This window comes from Strix aluco, chromosome 2 (genome assembly GCF_031877795.1).
Source record: "Strix aluco isolate bStrAlu1 chromosome 2, bStrAlu1.hap1, whole genome shotgun sequence".
NCBI lineage: Eukaryota > Metazoa > Chordata > Aves > Strigiformes > Strigidae > Strix > Strix aluco.
Window position 1 is genome coordinate 41,994,114 of NC_133932.1, and position 27,152 is coordinate 42,021,265.

General features: G+C 41.4%; 1 long non-coding RNA gene across 1 annotated transcript in view; it reads right to left on the reverse strand.

Annotated features, from left to right (window-relative positions):
• Window positions 1-27,152, reverse strand: part of LOC141919285 (uncharacterized) — a 79,554-nt gene that overhangs the window by 16,569 nt on the left and 35,833 nt on the right. Inside the window, exon 2 of the long non-coding RNA XR_012621921.1 lies at window positions 8,368-8,470. This is a non-coding gene — a long non-coding RNA (uncharacterized LOC141919285). The remainder of the gene's footprint in view (window positions 1-8,367; window positions 8,471-27,152) is intronic.

Consider the following 27,152-nt stretch of genomic DNA (forward strand, 5'->3'; position numbering starts at 1 on the left):
TATAAGCAAATTACATCACATGGAGGACCAGATCTTTTCAGGGATTTTTGTTCTTAGAAGACAATACAGAACAGGAACTTCTCTTTTCAGAAAAGTATACCCATGAGTACCAGCAGAAGGACTCCAAGTTCCCTCATGCAGAATTCTCAATGGTCTTCATACCAGAGGTAGGAATAAAGTAATTCTTTCATATACAGACTGGTCCAAAGACTGAAAAGCAATGGGAATCTTCTCAGCAAGTTGAGAGCAGACTTTGAAGAGAGGGGGTACCTCCAGCTCCATAAAGACTGATCTTTGTCCTTAGTTTAAGTTCCCTCTCCCAATCTCAGTGAGAGTTTGGGAAAAGCAGAATACTTCCAAAAATGCTGCCTTTTTTTTTTTTTTTTTTTTTTTTGATTCTTTGCTGAGATTTTCAGCAATCACCCATTGTTGAGGCAGAGATAACAATCCTTGTTGCATGCCACTGAAGTGTTATCAAAACATCAGTCATTATTGTGTATTGGCCCGGACCAAACTTAGTTCATTCAGAGCAGTGAGCTTCTGTGATCTCAGTACAATGCAAGCACACTGCTCGTTCCTTTGCAAATATAGTACTGTTGGTGTAAGGGATTTCTTTGTCTCATGAAAATAATTTAACTAGCCTATAAAAAATTACACCATAGTAGTATGGCACTGAACCATTTCAGTTCCTTCCAAAGTGCTTTGAAAGTATGCAGAACTCAAGCATTTTCCACCCAGGACAATAAAGACCAGGTTGCTTTATTTTGCATAATTTCTTTTTAGAATTTTTTAACAGATTTGTCCTGAAACATGCAAATATAAATTTTAAGCAATACATTTTAGATAGTAATTTCACACACACACAGAGTGGTCAAAATACTATGTAACAGAATATTTCAGTTGTAAAAGGATTATGTTGGCTTAAAGCAAAAGCTTTATCTCTAATTTAGTACTTATGCATTCTGAGCAATAAATTTAAAAAATGGTGGGAAATCAAATTTTTTTCATCAGCAGGGTAAAAGGTTCATCAGATGAGTTTGAGTTAATTGTCTGAAATTGGAGTTGAAAAGCACCATCCCCCATCCAGCAATGGCTCCAATTTTCCATCATTCAGGGCAGAACCAGATTCCAGTAGTTCAGCTCCCAGGATTCACATTAATTTGTTAAATCTATTTTCTTTGACATCTTAACCACAGCGTATGTGGTTTCATCCAGGACTTCTGTACAACAGAATATCCTCACTGCCTCCACTTCTGTTGACTGACTATTGCTGAAACTACATTCCAGTGTTCTTGAAAACAGCTCAGCTGGCTGAAGCCTAATAGGAGCCACGTGCCAGAAAACACCTCAAAGATTTTCTTTGTCTCTGGACAAAGCTAACAAAAGAATATTTTTCCTTTCTTCCCCAGGTAAAATCTTCTTCACTGACCATGTGGAAAGGAAATGTAATTATGTCTTTCCAGATAGCTTGCTCTTCTTCAGGGGTGCAGCAGGACTAGTTTGCTCCTGGCCCCATGTTCCGCAGCAAGATGACAGTGCTGATTTGATGGACTATGCCCATGCAGGAAACAAATGGTCCTGTCAGGAGCATCCATAGGATGTATTCTCCCTACCAGGAGTCTCAGAGAAGGGCACTGAGGCCAGGGAACTGAGCGACTTGTCTCCATGTAGATGCACTGACATATTAAAGTGCTTTTACTCTTCAGTCTTTTGCTGCTGGTCAGAAGGGCCTATGCAAAAAACACAGAATCTGCCTTTAAGGTCCAGGTAATTCATTTTTGTTCTTCATCTGAGCACACAGAAAAAGGCAAGACCAGCTCAGGCCTAAACCCTACCAAAGAGTTCCCAAAGGTTTCCACAGGACACCCACCCTTCAGAGAAGGGGAGCAAAACACAACAAAACCTGGGCAGCCATGGTCTACCCCCATGGGTAGACCTGGGTTTCTTAGCTGGCACTAGCACTTTCCCGACCCCGTGCAGCCACTGCAGGACTGCCTGAAGGCTCAGGGAGGATATCTCCACCATCCTTAAAGGGTAGTCCTATGAGAACACAGAAATATAACACATTCCTACCTCTACTTGATGTGTTCATATCTGGGAGCAAAGAAACCAGACCCCTCACGTTTCAATACCAAGCCCTCAGCCACAGGGTAGTCTCTGCTCTGTGGGCACTCCACTGCTTTGGAAGCCACCTCCTCTCCTCCCTGGGACTACACTTACATGGACAGTGTATGGGCCAAATCTGGTCCTGAGCACTGTCTGCAGTCATTGCCTTAAATGACTGTCTGGCACAGTCAAACAAACTTTTCCTTTCTAGGCACATCTGAGCACAGCTATATGTTTTTCCAATGCAAGGTGACATTCCATTATTAATATGTGACTCTGGAAGCCCAAGACCAGCAGAAGCCCCACTGTGAGCGTGAATGGTACCCGGCTGCATGACAGCTGGGAAGAAAGTAGTGCTGCGCTCTCATTTACCCAGCTAAAACCCAAATATTTACTCCCAAATTGAGCTGAGCTGCAGCTAGTCTGTACCAGCTGGTTATCCCATTGAGCAAAGAAAGGAGGGAAATGGATTTCTTCCTGTTTTCCTTACTGGTCAAAAGATTAAAAGCAATACAGTGGTGTTGGTCGCTAAGTATTGTTTGATTAATATCCTGTTAGCCAGCTGGCAAATTGCCAAATTAACTTCTCTTTAGATGAAAAAGAGGCTGTTCCATGAGCTAAAATGGACTTTATTAACATAACACTAATAATTCAGCACTTATAACCCAGAGAAAAGATTATAAGTAAATATAGGCATGCGTTGCCTATCAAGGTTCCTTCTTGTTTTCCTTCTGGGTAGGAAAAGAACTACAATGCATCAGATATTTCACCACCACAGTCCAGTCAGAAGGGTTTAACTTTTACAGGAAAGTTGTTATGAAGCAAAAAGGCCAGAAGTGCTGAGAAATCTCCCAAGCAGCATCTAGAAACTTGTCCCTACTGGTTTTTAATGGGGTTGATCAGGTAAGAAGTAACATGGAGGAGTCTTCTTCCCTACCTTCATGTTTCTTGTCTAGTTAGTAAGCTAGAACATTTCTAGCTGAATATTGTCTGTTGGCCCATAAATCAGCTCCCTCTCTTGCCTGACTGTTCTAGCACATTTCACATAAGAAACCATTCTGAATTCTACAGCATTTCATTTCCTTTGGTCTTCTTTGTAGCAGAGGCTTATAGCCAAGTTCAGTTTAGAAACACGTACGAGGCTGGAGTCAGCAACCTATAAGGTACCTTCATTCACTCAATGTTATTCATATGTTTGGGAGTGCAGTTATGACATGCATATCTTTGGCCTACTGTCTGTATCAGCCACTCATGTCAACAGGGATTTCTGAGGAGATAAATCTTCTCTGTCACCTCGAGCAGTGGTTGCTTCCCAAATAGTACTCCCTGAGGGACTGACATGCCATAGAAGAAGATAAATGTTCTGAGGACACTCACTAAAAATACCATGTGTTAATTCCCCAATTAAAAGTCTCAGGGGGAGAATAATGAGTGATCTGTTAGCAATTCTGTAGGTTCACAGTTGTCTAATATCCCACATCTGGGAGCTACTGCCCTCAGGTAGCAGCTAATTAGCCCCAGTTACCATAGTGCCTCACAGTCCTTAATGTATGTATCCTCACTACTGCTCACTAAAGCAAATAAGGACTTATTTCAGTTCAGCAGACTGGGAGATGCATTTCAGAGAAAGCAGGGACCTGACTTTACAGCATTATACTCCACATATAAATCACAGTGAGGCAAAATCCAGGTCCTGACAAGTACTTTCTACCCAGGGGAGAAACTGGCCACAGAAGAAGAGGTTTCTTTGGGTCAAACCCCCTTATTTACAAGGACTACAAAAGTGCTACTTCCCTATCAAAATCAAACAACGAGCAGTTTCTTCGCCTAGCCCCTCTCAGCCAGCTCTGTAGCCAAAAAAAGCTGTCACAAGGCCTTTTCTTGAGTGAAGATCCAGTGATTGCTCTGTCTCCTCAGTTTTGTGTTACCTTTTGCCTCTGTCTCTGCACAAGTCTTGCTCTTTCTCCCACACAGGCAGGCATGCAGAGCTCATTGTCTCTCCCTCCAGGGCTTGCTCTTTTATTCTCACAGGCTGGCGTAATTTAGCTTTTGCAGGAGCTTAAGAACTTGTTCCTATGGTTTTGGAGACTTGGTAAAACCAGGGAGCTCTTACTTGTAAGGCTTATCTTGAACAAAACGTGGCTTTAACCCACTCACCTCCTGCAAACACAACCAGGCTGTAACAGCACTGAGATAACTCAAGATTTTTTATTTTATATGCTCCTTTGGTATTGATTTCAGTAGAAGCTGAATGCCTCATCTGCTTATGCACTTCTGAAAATCCTATTAAGTGCCTCTTTACTTCTCTAGGTGCCTAAATATACTTTTCTTAATTTGGCTCTAAGTGATTTGCATCTGTCATCAAGATTTTTGAGAGTATGGCTCGAGGGGAGACGCCTCCCTGTCACAGCCCTTCCATGCAGTCTGTCACTTGTTCCGATACCTAAACCAGGAACTGAGCTCTCGCGAAGATGCTGTGACAGTGTGAAATATGTCTATTAAACTGTGAACACTCTTCATGCTGTTGCCTCCTTGTCTCATTACCCCTCCCATCCTGCACTGAGCTCTATCCCCAAGGAGCCCTCACCATGGGGTCATCATGCCTTCGTCTCCCTTTCCACTGCCTCCCCCAACCTATACAATTTTCTGCAGCAGGTCCCAGCTGCTGATGGAGCCGCAGCTCCTCAGCAGAAGCAGGGAGTGATATTTTGGGAGGGGGCATGGACAGTTTGAGTGCTCAGGGGCAGCAGCCAGGACAGCGGCAGTGTCACACCTTGGCCCCCAGGCTAACAAATACAGTGCTTACAGAGAAGTGTGATCAAACCAGGCAGCATATATAAACATTTTTTTCGAGAGAATTTGTCCTAGAGAATGAAATGCCTGTGACTCAGAAATGTCCTTGCTCAGCTTTTCTTATATTCCTTGGCTTGTTGTTACTAAAAGGCACTCACAGGCAAGAAAAACTGTGAGAGGTCATACATCTGAGAGGCTCAAAAAAGCTGAGGCTCGGCTCCAGGGTTTGTGTCAACAGGACAGCCAAACACTTCTCACACTGGAGAAAGGGCACTAAAAAAGGGCCTGTGCCTTTAGGCCTGGCGCTAGATGCAGTAACTGCTTCCTGCAGCCAATGGATGTAGAATTGGGGTCAAGAGGAAACCGAACAGGCCATGACCAGGCTGGTACCCACCTATGGACAACTTCCTGGGAAAAAAGGGCCCTGCTGGGGTCCTCAGCAGCTCTTTCTGAGCCCTGCTGAAAGCCTCAGTCAGAAAGGAGAAGAGAGGAAATTAGCACCTCTGGGAATCACAGTTCAAATAGTCCTCTAGCACCTTGAGCTGTTCTTAAGATGAAAAGAAACTTTGAAAGGGGAATTAAAGTTAGGACGGTCTGGTTTTGATAACGGAAGAACAGCTATTTAAAAAGAGCAATGAAAAATGCGAACATATTCAGAGATCTAAGCTTGCTTTAAGAGAAATCTAGAAAAGTGCAAATATGGAAATGTTCTGAATCTGGTCAGCTATTTCTCCTCCTACAGACCCTATGCTGCAGCCCAGAAAGCCTTGATAAACCAAAGCTTCAAAGTCCACTTGGTCTTTGCCACTGATTTCTCTCTGTATTACTTCTGTTTGTTAATAACCAGAATGCAGCAGCTGAAGTGCACCAGCACTCGCAACAGCCCCACCAAGGACCCAGGAGTGCAGGGTCCGACCCGCAAGCTTCAGTCAGCAACTTCTGCACTCTCAGGTCTTTCCTTGCAAAGTGTCAGCTTGAGCTAGTCTTACAACACATCTGTGCTTCTGTTGCCTCTCTGCAATACCATAGTAATAACGCTGGCCCTATACAATCCTCATGGATTAACTAGTTACCATTTGCAGTGGACACTGACAGTTGTACTGCTGATAAATCACCTTTTTGAAAAGAGTGAATAAACTCCCATACAAAAAGCCTAGCAAGGTACAATTTGCTGATCACACAACAAACAAGCAGACAGTTGAAAACCAGAAAAAAAAAAAAAAAAAGAGAAAAAAAAAGAGAATAAAAACCCTCATCCTCTCATTGTGATGTCATGATGAGCAGAGAGAGGAAGAAAGGGTTACATTTGTTTCCAGCAGGAAGCAATGAGAATATTCTCACCTTGGATCTGCCAAGCCTGCAAGGGTGGATTTCCTTGGGGAGCAAATGTTAACTAACAAACCGAGAGCTGGATGGGCTCTCTTTCTTGGGAGAGGAGCAGGGCTTCCCTCAATACTGCTTTGGAGAAAATAGTTTGCATGAGGCCTAGAGCCAGGGGCCAGAACATAACCTAATTAGGCCAGAAAGGGTGATTAGCTGTTTATTTTGAAGATGTTCAAGCCATGCACTCACATTATACACTGCCCTGGGAGAAAAAGGATGCTGTTTATACTCCCAGATATAAGGGATCAGCAGAGTTTATTTTCCCCTACAAATGAAGGCCTGTTCTACTCACATTCCTTCAGCTGAGGTCGGATCTGTTTATTTTCACACATCTGCAGGAAATGGGAATATTTCAGCCTATTATTCTGAGTCCAGGAAAGCAGTTTGTATTGCTTAACCATGGGCAAAGGTAAATTAGTCACAGCCTTCACATGCTACCTCAGATGATTTGTTTAATAGTAGTACCATTAGTGGCAAATGGATTTACAAAAACCCATAGTGCATATTCTGCTTCTTGAACATTTTCCAGGAGGCATGAGAAACCTTGTTAAACTCCCCAGATGACTGGTACTCCATTGTGGGAGATGGGGTTGATCAAGTTCTCCCTCTTCCCAGCAGTCACCTCCATGTATTGATGCTGAGCTGTGGGGTTTAATGCAATATTTCAAGCTCACTGTTTCTTTACTCTATTGAATTAGCTGCTAATTTGTGAGGGTATCTGGAAGCACAGCACTGCAAAAGGAAAATGTTGGTGGGAGAAAAGAGAGGTGCAATGCGGCTCCCCACACACAGCTTCTGGTCAGACCAGTGGCAACAGGATAAAGACATCTTCACAATACGTATAGTGCACCCTACCAAAAGTTACAGTGGGATCCCACTTCAGTGTTTCCAAATATTTGTTTGAGTTGGCTTCATATTTAACTATAAAACAATCTCCTTTTGCTAGAGTTTGTTAACAGGATTTGTTTGCATGCTTTGATCTTTTATTTTTAATCATCTGTCATGTTCAATGAAGCCTTTGCTAAGAGTCTCCTCTGATAAAAGTGCTCAAAGTATAACAAATGGAATATGATGTGACAATATATCTTTGAAAGTGTTTTAATTCCTTCAAAGTAAAGCTTTTTGATGGTCAATTAAATTATTTTAATTGTATCTTACTTATTTTAAACCTAAAATCAAGACTGTTTTCCAACTACTGGAACTTAAAAATTCTGGAGATCTCAGGCAACTGCAAGCTCTGTGAATGTAAATTTTATCTGTTGACTACATTCAGCAGAAGAAACAATCAAGAATGCACCGAACATCAAATACTGTGATGAAGACAGAAATTACTGGCAACCAATTATAAAGATATGGAGCAGCAGAAGGTACAGTGTGTAACATACATTATGGAGCTGCCAGAATAAGCTACTTAGGGATATACAATAATAATTTAGATTGTTGATCATAATAATCTCATGCTGGTCATAACTGTCTGGCTGTTATTTTATGCTTCCCCAGCCTGTTTGCTGAATCTGTTTGCTGGGTTTTGCACTTGTTTATAGTTTGCAAATTGTTTGAGGCAAAGTGAATTTTGCTGTTTGTTTGCACAGTACCAGTTCTTGAGAAGGGGTGATCTCCTTTGCTGAAAATAATTAAAAAATCCCTAATGGACGCAGTAGAAATTCTTCTCTAGGAAAAACAAACTCAGCTGAACTTTAGCTAAATTAACTGATATCCCTCATGATCCACCAATTTTCATGATGGATTATGGGGAAGCTTCATGAAGTTCAAAAATAGCACTGTGTTCCTCCCTCCTCCTTCTCCTCCTCGCAGGGTCCTGCTGGCTATCAGAAGATTGATCTGCCGCAAGCAGAACTTCCCCACTACAATGAACATAATCCTCCAGTTCACTGGTTTAAGTGAGTCTTGAAGGATTATTTTTCAGAGTAATGAGGGGTTAGATGCTTCCCAAGATAGCTAGACAGCCTTCATGGGTTTTTAAGATGAGTCAGTACATGAGAAGTTACAAAGTGCCGTAGCCTTTACTTAGGTATTTTTCCCTTTTCTCACAAAAAGGCCAGGTGCTCTGAAGCATCCACCTACCTGGGAGCAAGTTTCTCATGCAGGTCCCAGAGAAAAAATTTCTTGAGGTGCAGATGTTTCTCTTGTTTGCTTGGGTTTTTTTCCAAGTAGCTTCATTTTTTCTCTTTATTAAAAAAAAAAAAAATTAAAATTATTTCCTGTTCCATTTTCAAACATTTCCTGTTATTTCCAGGGCAACAAAACATACCAAGGTATCACTTTATTTGTAGGGTTCTCTTACAGCGGAGAAGTGATAGCCCACAAGCATGCATGCATGGCATAACCATGCATCCCAGTGGCCTGGTACACTCTTGCTATCCCTTGCTGTTTGAACAGTAAGAGGACTCAGTCCCTAAAAGACTTCCAGAGATTTGCCAGAGTCCAATATCACATGCAGATAAGTCCTACTTTCATGGATCCTTGTTGTCACAGACTCCTTGGCCAGTCACTGTCTCATGTGGCACATGTGAAGGGGCTCATGAGTCATGGCAGTGGGGGAGTGACTGCTCAAATGCAGTTTGATAGCTATATTTTCTGACACAAGAATGCCCCAGTCTTGACCCCTGCAATGCAAGTAGCAGTTACTGCTCCTGGAGAAGTTAAAAACAAGCAGCTACAAAAAGCAGCTCCCACATCCCCACCAATGGTCCCCCAGCAGAAAAGCTCCTGAAAGGAAGGGAGAAGGTCAGAACTGAAGAGCAGCAGCATCCTATTCCCTTCTTCAGGTGGCAATCCCTTTGCCCAAAGAAAACAAACATTGGTTAAATAGACCAACACCTTTATTGTAGAGTTTTGGCTGTTTCTGGTCTCCCCCCTTGCATATGACCAAAGCGTCCAACACAGTATTTTAACCAGATGCTTGATGTGAGCTATTCTGGGGTAGGAAGATTTCAATATTTCAGGTTTTCCTATTAGTTCTTAGGAAAAAAGTGGTCAAAAGCTGATTAGCTATTTATTTCTCCTGCAAGACCTGACCCACAGGGACAAGCATTCCTAATATCTACTTGAGATTATTAAGTAATTTCTAGCCTCACTAAAAATTGGACATATTTCTATGGAATTTACTTGTAGGGTTTTTGAGACATTTTGAGAAAATCAATGGGACTATAGATGATTTTTCCCAATACACACAGGAATCTATGCTAAATTGGCTAACAAAGCTGCTTGGATTGGAAAACAAATTAATCCACCCAGTGATTTATAAAATTCCCACAAGAAACAGAAAAATAAAAGCTTTTCTACATTTTACTTCTGTGAAGAGAGAATGAAACATTCTTGTCTCCAGAGACCTTCCAGTCCGCACTCCCATCCTTTGAGTTTTATCTTCCCTCACCAGATTCAGATTTTGAGAAGGAAAAATAACTATTTTTATTAGAAGAGGTGACAATGGCAAGAGGGACTGCTGTCAATCAAGGACCAAGTCCCTGGCCACATGAACTTCCAGGACAAAATGCTCAGCACAACCAGAGAGGCTGTGTGGAGGCTGCTGGGGAAGAGTGCCCTGCATGAGGTTCCCCCGCAGCATTGTTGCTTCCAACAGAGCAGGCATCTGAAGGTCTGATAATCGATTAATCAATACAGCAATGGGGGTGGGGGGGTCTATGCTGTTGTTCATCTCAGGCAAAAATAGAAGCTTAAAAGCAAACGTTTCTCTCCAGTGACTTGGACCCCTTGCTCACATGAAAGTATCCACATTTAGCAAAATTAATCCCACCCTTTCTTAAGGCTGCTTGCATTTCCTGAGTTGCTCAGGAGGGAACACTCTTTCCTTTCTCTTGCACCGCAGCTGCCCAAGAGGAGGATGGGTGCTCAAACTTTGTTTTACAAGAGCAGTCCCCCTGAAGTTGAGCGCTGGGGCCAGTGCTTGGCAGGATGAAAGGAGAAAGAAGCTGCATGTGTTCAAGTTGAGAGGTTCTAACAGAGTCCAACAGAGACACAGAGGCTTAAGTAATTCACCTCAGGGGAAATGCTACACTGTATTTTGTCTTCAAAAAATACCCGAGCTGTATATCATGGATGTGCCCGACAATGGAATCTGACCAGCAAAGTTCACCCACATCTGCTATCTTTTAAGAAAGGGGCAAAACTATATTTGATGCAGCGTTCAGCTATTTGCACTTTGGAAATCCAGCTCCCAGGGAGTTATTCTCTCATTCTGTTTTATTAGTTTTCACTGTCTCCCAAGATCTGTGCAGTTCAGCTCCATGGTAACTTGCTTAGTCACCTTATATATTGATGTATACAAGGAAAGCACAGTGCTAATACACTGTTTGAGCATCTCTAAGATATATTTAAAATATCTAAGACATGTGGCAGAGTAGCATTTGTAGAGGATACAGAATAGTGCTGCCTTGCTGTAAGGTCGTAGCAATTGTTTCTTGGGAAGTCCTGCCAAGTCACTCCTGGCTTTGCAACAACTAAAATCATGTTAAACTTTTGTCCACACTGTTACGCAACATTTGTTCTTCCCGTCCTCTAGAGGTTACAATAAAAAAATACAAGGTGATTAAAAAGGGGAAGAAAAACAGAGGAAAAATGACTTGCTCTACAGTAATTAGCTGTGTCTAGACTTACTAGCTGGGTGCTACTGACATAGTCCAGGATATGAGCCCTGTAGTCCTCATTTTTTCCTTGTCTACAGCACACTGTAACTCTGCTCATTCCTCAGGCCTAGGCTTTTTTACGAATGACAGAAATGCATGAGGTGTTAGTGCATGTCCATATTTTGCTCTGGCATGTGTATCCATACTCAGAAGCCCTTCAGGCAATAGGAATCATAGAAAACCCATAACAACTGTCACACAGACCTGAAGTCAGGTCCCCGGTTCCTACCCTTTCATCCTGGTGCCCTGTCACCAGCTGGCTAACCCCATACATGACATAAACTGTTCAGTTACTTTGAATATCTCTGTGTTGATTTTTATGATATATGATGGGGTACGGACTACAAAATCTCCAGCACAAGCTGCAGTTCTGGAAGTGCTGTGGGGATTCAATAGCTAATACCACAAAGACCTGGCATGGAACATGTAAAGCCTTAGCGGCATTCTGCTCCTTCTCACTGTTGTTAGCTTTGAATATCCTTGGGATTACATTTTTAAATACCTCAGAGAAGATGACAAGAAAATTAGAAAAGACTACCAGGAAAAAAATTTTTTCCCCACATGTTTTGGGAGAGGAATAAAGCTGCATGTTACCCTTTTAATATTTGCATTGAGCACGCAAATTTTCAAAGAACAGGAGAGGGATCAGCTTTTGCTATTTCAGCTGCAGTGAGTGACCTGAGTGGTACTAGGAGAAGGTGAGATACTTGTCCAAACACAATGGCAAGAAGCTAAAAATCTGTGACAACATGTTCTGAGATCATCTGGCCTGGTTAATTTCTCAAATGACAGTTCTACTTTGAAAAGCCCACATTTGAAAATTGCTAATGAGTAATCAGTGATGTCAAAACACAGTACCTGTTGTGCCAGTGAGCGTTTCACCTACCACCCTTTGGATTTTAATGACATTCTGATGTGTATCAATGCAAAATAACTCATACCACAAACGATCTGCTTTAACTGTTGCTGTTTACCTTACAGGATAAGCCATTATAGAAACACATCTCTCCAAGGCAGCTGGTAAAATAGATGAGGTGAAGTATCTAATATCAAAACAGAGACAATAAACACTGAAGACATTCTCAGGCCTGTGAAGGCATTTTCATTGAATGGATCTATATCTGCCTTTGAGCACAAAACCTCTTCCAATAGCGCTAAAGGGTCAACAATGTGTCATGGGGAAAAAAAAAGACCACTTTGGCTGGCTATGCTATCGAACTTTAGTAAGGCCTTTGACACCATTTCCCACAGCATTCTCCTGGCGAAACTGGTTGCTCACGGCTTGGATGGGCACACGCTTTGCTGGGTAAAAAACTGGATGGATGGCCGGGCCCAAAGAGTTGTGGTGAACAGAGTTAAATCCGGTTGGCAGCTGGTCACGAGTGGTGTCCCCTAGGGCTCGGTTTTGGGGCCACTCCTGTTTAACATCTTTATTGGTGACCTAGATGAGGGGATAGAGTGCACCCTCAGTAAATTTGCAGATGACACCAAGTTGGGTGGGAGTGTTGATCTGCTCGAGGGTAGGGAGGCTCTGCAGAGAGATCTGGACAGGCTGGAGCAATGGGCTAAGGCCAACTGTAGGAGGTTCAATAAGGCCAAATGCCGGGTGCTGCACTTCAGCCACAACAACCCCCCAGCAGCACTCCAGGCTTGGGGAGGAGTGGCTGGAGAGCTGTCAGTCAGAGAGGGACCTGGAGGTGTTGACTGACAACCGGCTGAACATGAGCCAGCAGTGTGCCCAGGTGGCCAAGAAGGCCAATGGCATCCTGGTTTGTATCAGCAATAGCGTGGCCAGCAGGGACAGGGAAGTGATCTTACCCCTGTACTTGGCACTGGTGAGGCCGCACCTCGATTACTGTGTTCACTTTTGGGCCCCTCACTACAAAAAAGGACATGAATTATTCGAGCGTGTCCAAAAAAGGGTAACGAAGCTGGTGAAGGATCTGGAGCACAGGTCGTACAAGGAGCAGCTGAGGGAACTGGGGTTGTTTAGTCTGAAGAAGAGGAGGCTGAGGGGAGACCTCATCGCCCTCTACAACTACCTGACAGGAGGTTGCAGGGAGCTGGGGATGAGTCCCTTTAACCAAGTAAGAAGCGATAAAACAAGAGGTAATGGCCTCAAGTTGCACCAGGGAAGGTTTAGACTAGATATTAGGAAGTATTTCTTTACAGAATGGGTTGTTAGTGTTGAATGGGCTGCCCTGGGAGGTGGTGGAGTCCCCATCCCTGGAGGTGTTTAAGAGTAGGGTTGACTTAGTGCTGAGGGATATGGTGTAGTTGGGAACTGTTAATGTTGGGTTGATGGTTGGACTGGATGATCTTCAAGGTCTTTTCCAACCTAGACAATTCTGTGATTTTGTGTGTAAATGCAGGATCCTGACTCCCTGATCTAGCAGATGTCAGGTAAGCACAGGCATCAGTCACTGGCTTCAAATCTGGAGGTGAAGGTCCTCACTTGGTACTTGCACAGAGTTCCCAGCTAGTCTACATTGTCCTCCTGCTTTGGCAATCTTTCCATCTGAAAGACACTGATGTACAACATCAGGGTTACTTCAGGTGAGTTTTAGCTGGTGGTATGCAACTTTCTGGCTGGTATATGTTCATCTGTAATCCTATCAGCTGATTTCTGAAGTTGAAACAAAGCCAAATGCAGAAAAAGTGAAAATGATTGTCTTCTATCCATGGTTTAAAGTCTGTATGGACCTCTAAGATGAAGCTCCTTATTGTTATTGCTATTACTATTGTTATAATAGTTTTCATTTTGAAGCACCAAAAGATAAGAAAATAGCTAGGACTTCAAAATTAGTTTGATTAAAAGAATGGAAATGCACACAAGTATATATGATATATAATTATACAACATGTATAACTATACGTACTACTACAGAAAATAAATTTACACGGTCAGGATCTAGATCCACCCTATGTAGAAAAACTGATGAAAGAAAAGGTACTTTACTTCTGGAGACATCTGTTTTCTGCTACTAAGGAAGGAACTTATTTCGAATTAGATAGATCTTACATAAAATATTTGGCATCATTTGAAGCATCCTGCATTCTGCATCTTGTTTTAGCTACCTGACTCATCAATATTTTGCTTTTGTAGCCAAGGAGAGCCACACTATGTTAAGGCAGAAATAAACAGTCATCTGATATGTAAGTAAATAATAATACAGTAATGGTAGTGACCCATTATTTAAGGTTCCAGAACAATTTTTGCTTAAAAGTTCATTTCATTAGAATGCTTCAGCATATTTTTCTCTGCACTGCTCCATGGTTAGTTCCCAATCAGAGGAAAATATCTGGAAGTTGAAGGTTTTAGGAAGACCTACTTTTTCAGAAGAGGAAATCAGCAATTTGTAACTTTTCATACTGAAAGTTTTGCCCAGTCGTAGTCCAAAATAGACAAAATTAAGCAGAAGCTTCCTCACTGTTCATGCTGACAATGAAGACATGAAATATTTTTTGCCAAGAACCCTGGGAAGGATTTGTTACTAAAGTGATCTCCTCTCTCGGTATAACCCCATGAGAAGTTTAGGGAAAGGGTACAAGTACATCACCTGGCTTATTTCTAATTCTATCACACTTTGATGGCTGGAGATACATTATATATCTCTGGGGACTTATATTAATCAAATTTACATAAAAGTCCCCTATCTCTGCCCTTGTATCCATCTAATGGAAAGCGAGGTCCTCAGCTTCCAAAGATCACTGTGAAATCCACCTCTAGCCTATCTCCTTTTATAAATATTCTTGGCAGATGTTGGCAATGAATACACTCCAGCAGTCATTTAAATTCTCCTACTTTCTCAGGAAGGGAATTTGTTATAAATTATATTGGGTAGCCTCTACTAATTCATTCATTCTCCTTCAAATGCCAGCTATAGCCTGATCCTGTATGTGTGTTCATATAAAAGACTTTCCCTTTAAGCATTGAGACTTCAAGAGTCAGCAGCGAAAATACTTGAATTGTTGATTTTATTTTCTAAATAAATTATGTTGAAAACAGCACATTCCCATACACTGTTTTCACCTTGATTAAATTATACACTTTCCACTGGGAAAAAAATCCATTTTCCACTCTCTATTTGTGGAAGCACCAGTCCATCTTCCTGAGGTTTCTCCACAGTTCAAACAAGGGCAGTTTGCACTTTGCACCAATCAGCTGTTTACTGCCTTAAAAAAATGGGCTTCTATATAATGAGTCATGGGCATTGAAGATTCAAAGATCAGTTCTTGATTCTCCCAACTAAGGGAGCACTTAAATTATGCTTAACTTAATCGCTAAAGTATATTTAAATGCTTCTCTGGGTTGGAGTTGTTATCAGTTGAGATCACAACTTAACATTTAATGGACAGTAAGTTTCAGTGCAAATGCCATCATGCAAAAAGCAAATGCACATGCTCTGGAGTGACATTTCATGTGACAGCTAGTTAGGAACTTCAGCTGATGGATGGTGAGCATGTGCAGACACAGGGGTAAAACTAAGGATGTTGTAGACTTTGCACGGTCTGTTTCCTGGATTTTTAGTACTTGTTTCACCTTTATTAAACAGCCTCATTGTTTTGAAGAACAATAAATTCTTGCAATTAAATCTGCTTTACAGTTATCTTGTTGGGAACTTCTTTATAGATCATAGTCTTTTCTGAAATTACACTGTGCAAATATTATTACTTGTGAGGTGAAATTATGCTTAGTGAGTAAACCAAATATATGTGCAAATAAATAGATGACCCTCACTGAGCAACTTACTTCTGAATACATTCAGACATATCCATGAATTTGGCCTTTTGTTGGCACTGAACCATAGTTTTACTACCTCGATAACACAACGAAGAACAAACAAGAACATCGTCCCTGGGTTTTAGTGCAGATTGTACAGAATAGCATTTAACTACAAGGCCACAGCATCAGATCATGATCTTGACAAAGACTGGAAGGTTCCATTCTTTGAAATGATTGATTGCCAATGCTGAGATTTACTTTATGATTACTTTTTTCAGAGTTTGTTTCTCCCGTTTCCAGCGGAATATTAAGGAGATACTATTTCCATGAGTATTAGCTCAAAAGATTATAAACATTTCTTTCAACTTTCTACCTCTGTATTTTATCCCATACCCATTCCACCTACCTTGAGATACCTAGCTGAGATGTCTACTTCAGAAACCTCACTACCCAAGATATAACATCTGCCATTCAAAAATCACTGTAGTCACCAGCTCTTCTCACTGGTCGCAGAGATGTGTTTCTCAGCCTGTGAACTATAGACCCAGAAGCAGCTATGAAATAGTTCTTGATGGCAGTTTTGAAAAGTAACGGAGAAAAGCAATCCCATAGTCTGTGGGATGAAATTCACTGTAGAAGGGCTCCATCTTACACTGGCAAGTTGAAAGGAACTGTAAATCAAAAAAGGCCAAAGAAGATTTTGTCTGCTCTTAGCCAGTTCAGTGGCTAAACCTAAGCACTTGGTCCTGGCTTTGCTGGGTAATTAACCAATTCTGGACACGCTGAATAGTAAAAGACTTCAGCAGTCCTTAGGCATCTTTGTGAAGATGTCCACATTTTTAAGCAGAACATGAAATATCTTCTAAGCAAACTCACCACAGTTAATTTCATCCAATTGTTCAGAAACATCAACGTGGTTATCATCTCATAAGCACAGTATAACAGGTAGTAAAAATTATGAAAACTTACATTTTTGTCTCTGCTGAATTCCTAAAATTACCTGATTGCAAAGCTAGTTACAAAACGAAGAGGAAGGATGCTGAGGACAACTACAATAAACTCTGAAGACAATATTGACAGAAACAAGGTGGCAGGTGTCATATTAGATAAAGTAACTTGTGATAGCGTACCACAATGTGACTTCATTAAAAATGCAAACAAATTTAAGCCTGAGGTTATGCAATTGACCTTAGTTTGTTTTCGTAAGGACATCTAAAAATTTCACAAAATGTTGGCAGAAAGAGAAACTGAAGACAACTCTGTAAAGAAGTTCTACTTTTTGTACAACATAATCAAATTTGAAATAAACCTTAGGCTGAAAATTAGAAATATTATCTAGCTTCTAACTAATTGGGTAAAATTAGGTAATTAGGTAAAAATTAATTCATGTTACCTTGAGCCTGAAAGAAAAAAATAGAACTAGGTGGAGAAACGCACTTTTTCTGCTGTGCTCAGCTGAATTCATGTTGCTCGTATGTTCAAAGATACCTATGTTTTTTACATGAACCATGTCATTAAATGGAAATCCTTGCTTCTAAGTAACCAAGGATCCAGTGCAACCACTGGCCTTCTGATCATTTATACTAGTTAACTCTTAGGTCATTGCCTTGCAAGCTCTGTTTTGGACTGCTTCAGTCGGATATTTCCAACACTAGAAGGAACTGGCTCCAAGCATTACAAATTCAAGCTATTCCATATAACTCAGCTGCAGTGCCCCCTTAGTTTTCTTTTACTGAGCCATAGCCTGGATAACTTGCTTTTACAATCTCAACCTTGCTGCCCTGCCCTCAGTTTTCTAGTATAGCACCCACATACACTACACCTCTGCTATAGTTATTTTTTAAGGACACATCAAAGGACTTTCTTTAAAAAGTGATAAGAACTTAAGCATGAAGGCTTTGCTAATACAGCCACATCAGTAAAGATCATACAGCATAGGAATGCTGTCGTACTCTTAGCATGGGTATGAATTTTGAAGGTATGGTTGATTTTGCTAGGGAAAGTAGAGCCGCAGGAAACCTTAAAGTCTTTTTGTTTTCCTATGTTTTGCTTTGTTTTAATCAAGTTAAGCTACAGTAGCAAAATTCAAGTTTCACAGCATAAACAGTAGAATTTCTTCAGCTCATTTCCATCAGTTGCACCATGCCACCCTTTTGCTAACATGATTTTGAGTGCTAAAACTTTTCTCTCTGACACCTAGAAAGCTGTCTTCTGTCTGAGGCAAATTCCACATCTGAATACAAAGATCATCCTAGTATGGTTTTAGATATGAGACTTCATTATTAAACATTACCAAGGTATTTTATCTCTGTCTGACAAACAAAGAATATTAGAAAAGATAAACTGGAGTATCTGAGCTGCAGAAGGGCCTAAAAGGTTCATTAGATAAAAAAATAAACAGGAATTTAACTCCTAACCCCAAAAGATAATAGTGATTTCTTTGTGTTGGCATTTCAGTTCGATTTTTTTTCCACATTTCTCTACAAGTTAAGAAAAAAAAGACTTGGAAACAGTGACTCCTAAAACAAACTGAACAAAGATTTATGTCTTTTTGCAGAAATATTAGTTCTCAGTGGGTATGTCTGCATTCAATATTTTCTATATTATTACATGGTTTCAATGTTGCCAGAGTCTGTTCAGCTACTCTAAATATTTTTTTGTTTAAGGATATATTTTATTTCTGTTGATGGGAAAATCTGAGCCTTGTAACTTTCTGGGCTACAAATTCATAAGTGACAGTCAGACATGAACAGAATTTCTCTCTCTTTTTCAACACACTCGATAAACAGAAACATGGAAATGATATCTTCAGTGTAAGCAGGGAATACTGATGTTAAAACGTTGTTTCAAAAACTGCCAGGAAGAAACAATGGAATTCATAGGTATTCAGCAAAGAAAACTGAGAAAAAAGAATGAATTAATCTATTTTCAGCCTGTGAACATGACACACATTAAAAGGCCAGCAAAACCAAGCTCGTGAAATAGGATTCCTCTAGATGGAACTCTTGAATTTGAAAGATGACAGTCATGTAACAAAAGCATCGAAACTTAGGAAATTATTCTCTTCCTCCTACTGAAACACCTCCTTAGAGGAAAATGGGCTTATCTCACCTACTCAGTCCATGGCATGATGAGACATAGCTCTCCTGTGCAGAAGACTTGAATTTAAAGGACTTGAATAATGTGGTAAAATAAATAAAATTATGACTACGATAGAGGTTTTGACAGGTGCAGAGAGCTATCTATCTCTGTAGTTCCTTTCAGAGTAGGATTAAGGCTGCTAAACAATGATTTTAGATTTGACTCAGTTCTTGCCATTGAACTTCTTACTAACACTTGCAAACCTGTCTGGACTAGAAACAGGATTTTTTTTTTTTTTTAAATAATCTTTTAATTATTCTGTAAGTGAAAAAAATATATAAAAATACTTGGAAAGTTAATGGGCAACAGAACATCAAATTCAGCTAAATAGAACAGATTTTTTGTAAAATATTATGAAGTACTGACACAGCCATAGAAGAATATTATGTAGCAGTCTTGTCAACAGCATGAGAGCAGTTCTGCAATAATCTTTAAGACAAGTGTGATATCTTTTAAAACGAGTCATTAGAAATATATTTGAGAAAAAGGAAAAATGTATATAGCTACAGACCTAAGTGGTATTCTTAAGCTTCCAAAAAACACAAAAATGCTGGCAGTAACACTTAGACACCACAAATACATTCAATGAGAACACAAAAGGTGAGGCAGAAGTGCTAAAATGAAAAAGATCTTTGCAGATTAATACATCCCAACTGAAGTACTTGCAAGGTAAAATATAATAATATGAGGCAGCTGCTCCTAAAGCCTCTGCACTCACACAGAGGAACCAGGTATCAGCTGGATGTCAGGCCCTTGAACCTTCTATCAACACTGCAACGAAAGTAGAGGCCACTCTGCACTTCAGCACAGCACACGGTGTGGAAATAATAAACACATGAGAAAGCACAATGTGATAACAGGTAGCAAATGTTGACTTCTGACAGTGACTGTGCAGTTTTTATTCTTTGCATTTTTAGCTTCACATCTTGACTGCTGAAAAACACTTTTCTTAGGGCTATCTCTGAAACATATAGAGAAATCTTGTCTGGCAGAAAACATAATGTGCATGACCTACTGTGGTACACGTAAACATGCGCTGTACTCTCTCATAGTTATCTGTTTGCTTCTGGCTGTTATTAGAGATATGAGTTACCCTCCTAAACTCATACAGCATATGTAACACATTTATCTTGAAAAGATCACTTTTCTCATTGAATCTCTTACAGCACTAGCAATGCTTTTGCTTCCCTATTTCCGTGAAGTCCTAGAACTACATCTGGAGATGCCAGTAGCTAGATATCTCCATGCATGGGCCATGGTCCTGGAGCTGCCTTTCCCCTCACAGGGCTCCAAAGAGGATCCCAGATTCTGCAGTCAATGAAACATACAATGTAACTCACAGCAAAAATTAAAAACTACAAAAATATGTGCACAAAATAATTTAAAAGAGACCCTTACACAACACATGCAGCGATACCGCCCCAGCCCAAAAACAGCCCAAAACAGTCCCTGAGAGGAGTAAATTGTCACATGTAGGATTATTGTTCCAATGCATAACAAAAAAAACTACACCCAGGAGAAAATGATGCAGCAGATCCAAAATATATTAACTGATCTATTTCTATTTCTGACATGAACAGTAGGAAGGACCAAAGCCACCTACTTCCCTCTGAGGTGCAACAGAGACCTCTGTTACTGCTACCAGAGGAAAGGTTCCCTGCCCATGGGTGCTGTCTTGTCCCCTGGCACAGCAACTGGTCCCAGCTCTGGCAGAAGTTGAGACAGAGTGTGGGGTGGGATCTGGGTGGCACTGGTCTGGCCCTGGGTGCTCAGCGGGTGCTCCTGAGCCAGCAGAAGCCAAGCCAGAAAGTACCATGCAGAGCCTGCAATTGCCTGCTACCCCAATGCGCAGCAGCAGATAACAGGGGTGGTGATAGTTTTTCAGAAGACATTTTGTAATTGCAACTGTGTGCTTCATATACAGCAGCCAGATGCTTGGGGGGGAGGGTGGGGGAAGAACTATAAATCTATAAATAAGTAATGGAGTGTTGGGCTATGAAATTCATACATTAACATAGGAGAAATTCTCTCAGTGGCTGCATTAATGTTAGCACAGCATTTAGTTGTTTATCGCTTTGAAATGGCTCCTGCCTCTTGCCACAAAGGCTGTGCGAGGCTTGCCTGGCCTTCTGTGTGCTTTTCTCCTGTTCGCCTCTGGCCATAAAGAATTAATTCATCACTGCGATCACACAATCAGGATCTTGGGCTCCGCTAATGCCCGCTTAAATAATATGACTCTGCTTTATGTAACGCTGACCTCTCTGGTCTCAGATTGCAGCTTGGTCCTCACTGCCTGTCCGAGAAGTTTTGGGAGAACAAGAGGCACAAGGGGCCACCTCAAACCTATTTCTGCTCTCACACTGTGAGCCCACATTTGACATCAGAGATCCCAAAGTCACAGCTATATCCCATGTGCTTGAGACAGGTCTGTGAGAGGATTTACTGGTCTTGGAGGATGCCATGAGCCACTCCTGGTTGTCAAGCAAGGCCAGTTCAAACCTGCAGAAGCCCTTCCACGTACTGCTTTTTCAGGGAGGAATTTAAAACTTCTTAAACATAGCAGCACCCAGCTGCACGCTGTGCAGGGTCAGCAGGTGCTGCCATGACCTGCAGCTACCCAGCAGAGCCACCTCTGAAGTGGCAACCATCTTCCCAAATCTACCTCCCCCACAGTCCCCTCCACTCCCAGGGCACCACTGAGATTGCTGGCAGCCCTGGGGCAGCTGCTCACTGCGGTGGGTAGCTCCAAGACTGTTTCTAACCCCTCTCTTGCAGGGACAATGCACGCTTCACCTCACCCAGCTGCCCAGCTCAACACAAGGCCAGCACTTCAATCCTACAGTTCCTCTCCATCTACATTTATCCTGTACCTTATCCGTTTTATAGTGCTTCTCCAACTGATTATCACCTTCCATCATGGAAATACCATATACTTTGTAGTTAGTCACTTTATTCCTGTGCCAAGGATGCTCTCAAGCTCCTGTCACTAGAAGCACCCTGTGTTCTCTTCATGCCATAGATTTTTAAATGTGGTAGTTATACATTACTTAGGCTGCACATATTTCTTCCTAAAATAACACAGGCGTCTCTATAGACTTTCACTAGGTCTTTGATGCACTCCAGGCATCTTGCTTTTCAGTCTATTATTCAGTAGCACAACTAAAATAATTGGGCCTTAGTACTTTCTAAGTCTTCACAATTTTTTTACTCCTAACAGGGTGAGTGGTCAGGTGTGATACAGAGTGCAGAGGAAGCTGGAAGAAAAGAGAATAGATGAGCATGCTAGCAATTAAGCTAGTTCTTGTTGTTTGCCTCTGTAGAGGGGTGTAAGGCCTACAGAGGAGAAAATCATAGATAGTAGCATTCTGAAAACAAGTGAAGAAGGTGAATGAATGGAAAAAATTAAAGTCAAAGCCCACAAAAATTTTGGAGTTCCTGAAGCAGCATTTCATTCCCCTCAAAACAGTAGGTCAAGCAGACCAGCGGGAAAGTCCACAACTGTGGCATGTGTTAGACAAATCTTGTTCCAGAAATTTCACTGGGTGCTGCCTGATCTCAGACAGGAGCATCCTCAAAGGATGCACAAGGTGCCCAGACATGAGTCACTGAGACATTTATGCTGTCCAGGTGGAACATCCCCCATTTTCAACCATAGTCCTGAAATTCCAGTTGCCCACAGTGTGTACATGTTACACTTTGCATCTAGTCTTTGCTATGGAGTCAATTAGTTCTCTAGACAGGGAAATTTGAGTACAGATGGGAAGCTAGAGCTGGTGGGGACTGACCCCTCAGAATACATACATGCTAAATGTGAGGCCTTTGGCTTGCTGCAGTTCTACAGGAGTACCCCAGCAAGGCCCTCATCTTGCTGCAGTCACCCACACCAACGCACTGTGCCTCTACGTACTGTGGCTTGACACAAAAATGTGGTAACGACAGGCTGCAAACCAAACTTCTCATTTGCTTCGAGATTTTCTGCCTACATGTGGCATGTGTACAGTGTTTGAGATCAACGTCTGGAGAAGACAGGGACCTGTTTCTTTGTGGGTACCACATTTATAGACAGGGATCTATAGGTGGGAAGAACTGCTCTGAAAATATACAGGTATCCTGGACTTGTAGTGTGTGCTTTGTTAGGGCCCAGCAGTATCCTCCACCTGGGCAATAGGGCCCTGACCTATCAGGGAGGAATATATCTTGTGATGCACCTGTTGTCACCATTTTGAAGTACTCTTCCACTGCTACCCGAGCACAGGCGACTTGGGGTTAAATGCTTATTAATCGAATAGAATAAAATCGATACATATCTTTTTAATGCAGTCAACATTTGAAATATTACGACCTAAAGAGACAAATCAAAACACTGAAGAGGGAAAACACAGAATATCTGTTAAAAAAGACCCAGGGTCTGAAATAGGATGTACTGATTATAAAAATATTCCATCAGTTAGCTGTACCAGTCTCCAAGGAAGCAGCCATGAGATATGCTCCTTACATTGTAAGCCCCAGGGAAACACTTCTGCAGTATTGAGGCATGCAGGCTAGCAGTAAGGCCAGCTGGCCAGACCTGCCCTGGAATCACCTCTTGCGTGATTCCACTGAAATTAGTAGGGTTGAAGAGGCTTACAAATCAGGAGAGCAGGATGCCGAGTTCTAGCTATCAAAGCTGTAAACCAGATCTGATGATCACAGCCAGAAATGTGTGAGAGTTTGGTTAAAACATTACAGAGAAGCCTAGAGATGGTGTGACAAATGTTGACACTGATTACTCTGGTAAGTCCAGAGCACTACTGTTTAGGTAGATCATTTTTCCTCAAGTTTAAACCAGTAGGACCACAAGCAGAGTTTGGAACAAGGGATCCAGCTTTGCCTGTGACTGGCAGATAACTGAAGTCAGGAATTTTTTTGCTGAAGTCAGATTAGTTGGGTAAGGGGAGTTGGGTGAGGCCAGCAAAGTCTGACGTACAGCAACACCTGAAGCAGAAAATTCTTCATCATAAAAAAAAAAAAAAGAGAGAGAGAGACATGATGACTCTAGAGGCAGACTCTTGTTTTATTAGGTGTAAATCAGATGTGATATTAAATCCATATGGTAAAGGTTAACATGTAAGAACTATTGCATATTGATCGCAACACTTTAGAATTGGCCCGTTTTTCATTAGCATTTTATCGGCTTCACAATAGGCAGCAACACTGACATAGAATGCCTAAAAATTAACTGCAACAGTAAATGATAACGCAAGTTTTAAAAATATAATAATGCTTTCTTATGCCTGTGATGATAACAAACAGCAGAGATCCCTAATAGCAACATCAATTTCATCTCACAAACAAGGAAAAATGAACATGGGAGAAAGAAACTATGCAGATCTACCAATAAAATCTTAAAGCTGATAGTAAAATGATCCAGCAGCAGATGAAAAAGTAAAATCAATAGCAAAAACATATTAATTAGTACCTTCTCCATTCCACTGCATACATGTCAGACTCCAGTACTTGCAAAAGCAGGAAAGCTTGTGGTATCAGGGCTCCAGCCTCTGAAACTCATCTTTCTATAACTGAGGAACTGCCCCCGAAGGCCACTAAATTAAATAGAGGGAGCCAGAGACAGTAACATTTTTTTCCCAGGGACATAAGTGGATTGTGAGATTAGACATCTCCCTGGCACTGCTCTCTATGGAACTGTAATACCCTGCTTTCCCCTTATCTCCGCATATTAACATCCCAAACTCTGCAAAATACCTCCCTGATGGGTGAACCAGACCTGGCAGTGACCCTGCACACTGACAGGGGTGGGCTGGGGTAGGCAGGAGGTGGGCTTCAAACCCCCCTCAGCCCCTTCAAGGTCAGTGCCTCTCACGGCAGGGAGCAGCAGTCAGTCCCCAGCTCTGGGAATTACCCCACTGCTCAATCCTTGGGCTCATACAGGGATATCTATGCTGATTTGTGCCTGATCTGCATTTCATGGACAAGACTGTTTAAATGCAAGTAATTGGGACTGAGCACAAAGCACAATCAGTAAGGAAGGTATCAGCCAGTGAAACCACAGCCTGCAGGTCCACCTGGACCTGGACCTGTGCCCAATCCTGTCAACTGAGCAGAGCCCATGCACACGACTGACATCAGTCCTGGCCACCAGGACATGCCCTGCAGCAGTCTGGAGTCCCACCTCTGAGTCCCACCAAGCATGCAGGGAGCAGAAGTGTTTTCTGAGCCAGGGAGAGCACAGTAATGGTTGACATTCAACAGATAGCCAAGCTGAAGGTTTATATCACAGCGTAACAGTCAACTCTATATTGTTCTTTGCGCCTCTGCCAGCAATTCCAGGCAGACTTTTCTTCTTACCCCTTGCCTGCTGCTGAACACTGCTGTTTTCATAAAACTGTCTGTTACAGCCCAAGCTCTTTCCTGAGCAGTAATAATTAGATCAGACCCTGTTGTTGTGCATGTAAAGCTTGGAGAAAATCTCCATTTACACTGCTTTCTACCCATCAGCACTGAATTTCACCTGCTGTTTTACTGCATGGTCATTCAGTATCACGAAATCCTTCTGCAACTCTCCAGACAGCTTTCATTTGCACTGCCCACAGTAACTTAGTGCCATCAGCCAGAGATTAAGTTATTTTGGCAAGTTATCCAAAATGTCGTCTTCTCCCCACAAAAAATCATTCTGTCAAATAAACAATCCCTCTTCTGTGAGCACACCACTCCAATTAATGGAGGTTAATTGTCTATAACAAACATCCATTCAATGTATTCATTACACTAATGAGATTTCCTTTTTAGAGAATTTATTAGTTGAAAAATACAGTTTTGTTCACTTGGCTTTTAACTGCAGCAAGGAAATGTGCTTGAATTCAGGAAAATCTTTCATTCTGAGAGAAATTACAAACTGCTCTTAAAAGAAAATGGATATTTATCCACTAGTTGACACTTAGATCTCCCTGAGCAAAAGATCAAAAGAACTGCTTTCAAATACATTCATTTACTAGGTGTTTTGTAATATGAATATGTGTGATACTGCAGCTGCATCCACTTATACATTGACTATAAAGATTTTTTTAAAGCATAACTGACCCTAAGAAAGGAATCTGTCTCCTTCCTATGTCACCACCAGGTTGCCATCATAGAGCTAAAATAACCTAGTTTTAACAACAATGTGCTGGAAAGTCAGTGGTAAGTAACAATTAAAATACTTCCAGTTCTCTTACTTTAAAATTTTCACAGTGAAAATAATTTGGCTGATTAAACTTTGTCTCTTAAACTAAAAGGCACGTATCACCAGAGACAATTACACTGGGCTGAGTTTGGCACTGCTACAGCTAGATCACTACATCTTGTTAATTTAGTTAGGCTGCGTATTGCTGTTCTGCCCTCCATTCATACCCACACTTTCAATGCAGACTATACCCCAGATAAGAATCTAGTGTTTTAATGATTAATAAAGGAATATTCAAACCATTCCGTAAGAAAAAAGTTAGATCTTGTTACACAGATATTAGCAAGATCTAAAGAAGGAAAGAAAATGCATTTACTATAATCTTTGTCACATATTCCTAAACCCATGCACAGCACTTTCACATCCTGTGAGTATTTGTGCAACTCTCATTTTGCTTGCACAACTGTTTGTGCTGATCCCTCTTCACTGGTGTGTGCCACATACTAAGCTGTTATCATAACAAGGCTCTGTCAGGCCAGGTGTTCTGCAAAGACCTATAAATACATTTTATCCCAAGAAATTTGAAACTAAGAAATTTAAAAAGCGACCACAGTGGTAACAACTTTGAGACATGCAGATGGCTTTATGGTATTTATCTGCCACTCATTTAGATTGCACTTGCCCTCACATCTGGGTCAAACTTCACCTTGAAGGTAAAGTCCTCCAGTGAGGTGGTCCACATGCATGTGGACATGTAGTCATTACTTGTTAAAACTATGTAAAAGTTACATGATGTCTTATGAGGGAAGTGGTCTGCAGTACTTAGAGAAATTTCAAGAAGGCATATATAGCATGGTGAATATGAAGAGAGAGAAATGGCAAAGGAAAGATAGTGAAAATCTCCACAAAAAGACAGATTAAAAGCCTCAGGTACTCCACCATGCCAACAAGCCAACTCATTCTGAGTCACTTCCACAGGGACAGTTTCACTTATCTTTTCCAAATATGTCTTTAGCTTTCAAGAAGGGTTTGGCTGTGGCGACTGAAAAATAGAATAGGCCACAGGGCAAAGAGTGGTGCATGCATGTTTATAAGTAAAAACTCACTTTCATTGTATGTGTAGGTTCATTTCTTACTTCAGCTGTGTGTGAAAAGATCATTAGGAGCACCGCATCAG